Source organism: Lactuca serriola, chromosome 4 (genome assembly GCF_051521515.1).
Source record: "Lactuca serriola cultivar US96UC23 chromosome 4, Lser_US96UC23_V15, whole genome shotgun sequence".
Classification (NCBI taxonomy): Eukaryota; Viridiplantae; Streptophyta; class Magnoliopsida; order Asterales; family Asteraceae; genus Lactuca; species Lactuca serriola.
This window is the reverse complement of record NC_136411.1, coordinates 82,992,702-82,996,407: the sequence shown is the minus strand read 5'-3', so window position 1 is coordinate 82,996,407 and position 3,706 is coordinate 82,992,702.

Genomic DNA, 3,706 nt, shown 5'->3' with positions numbered 1-3,706 from the left:
AGTTTAAAATTCAACCCTTATACTAATATAACATGAAAATTTTAATAATTATATATATATATATATATATATATATATATATATATATATATATATATATATATAAGACAAGTAAGTCTTACCGTTAGTAGGCATCATTCACGAAGTCGGTCTATAAGGGGGTATAAGGTTACTGCCTATAAAATGGTGGTTTAATGGGTGTCCACTCTCACCCACCGCTTCCTTGATTGGTGGAGGGTCGTTAGCCGAACGGGTAGGATAGGACATTAATTCTCGTTAAAGTATAATGATAATTATAAAGTAACTAAACTTTTATTAAAATCCCAATGTTAGTTACTTTAGGAAAATCTGAAATTGGTGGTATTCCATGAAATTTCACTTTGCACCTTGCTAAGTCGTTAGTGGAGCGAGTGTGGTTAACCGGCATACTAATGGTACTGGCAAGAGTGGCAAAGGGTAGGTTAATGTTAATCATAGATCAATGGAGCGTGTGTGGTTAACCGGCACATTGATTAGGTGATTTGTAACATTAAGAGTACCAAGCACATTTGCATGGTTATTCACACCTTGTTTGTGATCCTAGGCATCCCAGTCACAAACTTGAAGGGCACAATCGAGATTTAAACATGCTATTGAAAAGTTCAATGAATCTCAAAGGATCTAGGAATTTCAATCCAATTAAAACTTAATAATAAATTTCGTTTTTCATGTTGGAAATTGATAAATCTTATGGGTTTTGGCTATAAGAACATCTTATGTGCTCATACAAACCCTAATGCTTGGATCTAGGTTTCCCTATTGTACATGCAATTTATCCAAGACTATAAACCCTAGATCTAGCATATGATAATCAATATAACATATAAATAAGGGTTTAGATCATACCTTGATTGTTATATAGCAATAACAATCTCAAATCCTCCTTGTATTGACTTTAGAAAGCTTAGAGTCACAAATGTCACTCCTCTAATGGTTCACAAACACCAAGAGCAAGAGGATGAAGAAGAGAAGAGAAGGAGGCTGCCCAAAACGTGTGGAAACCCTAGAAGAAGTCTTGTCCACGTTTTTGGGCATAAGGGTTCCTTAAATAGTGAGGCTATTAGGGTTATCTAACAAGGAAACCCTAATTTGGATGCTTAAGCCCTAAGCAACCCATGGACTCCTTTCCTTAAAGGCCTTGGACGATTTCTAATGGGTTTCCCCATAGAATTCGTCCATCCTTATAATATAAGGCAATCCATAGCCCAAATTGCAATTATCTTATAATTACAATTCCAGTCCCTTAAGTTTAATTAATCTCTTTTAGTCACAAACTTAATTCTTATTAATTCTTGACTAATATTAATTAAACAATATGATTTCTCCTTTAACATATTATTCTCATAATATATTAATAAATCATATTTAATCCTTTCTCTCCATAATTCATCCTATCAAGTTGCTTTGGTGAAGGCAACCCAAAAGGACCATGCACCATCGGGTCAACTACATACCAAAATAGTTATGGACTTAGACATTAATCCACCAGTCTCCCACTTGGATAAGTCTAATAACTATTATGCGTATGACTTCAGATCTTGATCTGCAATCGTCGCTTTCCAAGGCCGTTGTCAACTCTGATCCTATCAGATACGCGTGTCCTTTAGATAAGGGATCATATATTCCTCTATTCTAGATATCGTATAAGACATGATTTCAAATCATTCTCTTTGTACTATTTCTCGACTTCCGATTTATGACGACTGACTAATTGAACAAATCAAATTAGCCCTAGCCCGGCCGAGCATTTACGTTTGTCATCACTAAATCATCGAGGGGCCCAAAGATATCGCTTTTATCCTACTTTGGATAAAAGGAACGGACAAACTTTGATACAATGCTTGCTTTCACTTACTCACTGGATCACACACAACAATATGTTTTATGACACCAAGTTACTGGTGCGTTTACATATTATCAATGTGCAACCGATTTGCAAGATACAACTCACACATCTCGGTTTCAAGAATATAAGATGTTATCGTCTCACCAATCACTCGTGATAAAATCCATGGAGTGATCCAAGTGAGCATGGGTTTAATCCAATGCTCAAATCATATTCATAAGCACTCATGAACGTTGCAGCAAACATTTGCTTATGTCTAATACTCTTTAGACAATCCACACACCAATTCACGACAGTATTTACTCATACCTACTTCCAACATATGAACGACTGTGGCCCGTTCGAATAATTTGACTGTTTTAAACCAATTAAATTATTCAGGAAGTCAAAACATGCAAAGTGAAACACAAGGATAATACTAATCCCATATGGCCTCAAACCTTTGAGCATAAATAAAACACATTTTATTTATCACCATATCGATTACTCATTATTTGTCGTTTCGGGTAATCAACTTCTTACTTGAATTATTACACTTGTCCCATGCTCTTAGCATGCACACAATGTTTACCTATGGTTCTTACTTTAGATCACATTGAACACATTTCCAATCATACTCATTTCACAACTCCAAATCCTTTTCCATAAGTGAAAGAATCTCAAATTCTTGCTACTTACAGAATATGCTAGATTCTAACGTTTTATGCAATTGTCCTTTCGTAATGTCACTGCACCAAAGTCACAATGACTATTGTCAATGATATTACAAAATCCTCTATCAGAGATTGTTACAATACAATTCCTTAGATATGATGTCTCTCACTCAAAGAACATTCCTTTGAACATCCTTTTGCATAAAAGTTTCTAATCTAGTCATAGTTTTCAATATTCAATTCCCAATATGGAAACGTTTCCATATTTACCATATGACAACTCATTCTTAATAGAATCTTTTCTATTCATAATAATGTCGATATGGTCCATCCAATACTATACTTCCAACTACTCACAAGCGACTAATCCTCGGCGAACTTTGGATTGTCCTTTGATAGTTGTTTAATTATCTTAGTCAAAACCGATTCTTGTCCTTTTTCCCTCTAAATGCGCTAGACATTTGGAAAATTTTAGAATGGTCAAATATTATAGCATTTGCAATCGATCCTATACCCGAAGCGTATGGGACACGATGCATAGTGTCTTACATAAAGATTTGATACTTTATCAATCTTCTGCCATAATATTTTATTTGCTATGTTCTCAAAATTCGAATTGTGAAGAGGAATGCCATAATCATAATCGAATTTTAAGAACACACTATTTACCTTTGACTAAATCATTAACATTCCACAACCTAAGCCTTTAGATTTAAAATGAAGCATAATATTCTCTCCCTTAATTATAGCAAAACAACTTTACAACTCTTACGACTTTGCAAGGTGTAACTCTTGTTTTTCTATAATTATTATTGCTAACTTGCAATACTTTCCATAATAACCATACAATCATAACATTTAGGCTCCCACTATCATGATGATTATTATAAACATAACACTTATGCTCCCACTAGCTTTAAGATGTATTCAGAAACACCTTAACTTTCAGAAAAACAATACTTATTGAATCTATTAAGTTCATGTTTCTAATACTTAATGCTTTGATAATCTTTTATCAAGGCTTCTTAAACTTATACACCTTTGCCTTAGATGGCTCATATGTATGTCTCAACAATTCGGACTAATTGCCAAACCTCACAATTCAAATTATGGAAAGGGATACCGTAACCATAATCGAATTCGAGAATACAATTTTCACAATCACTAT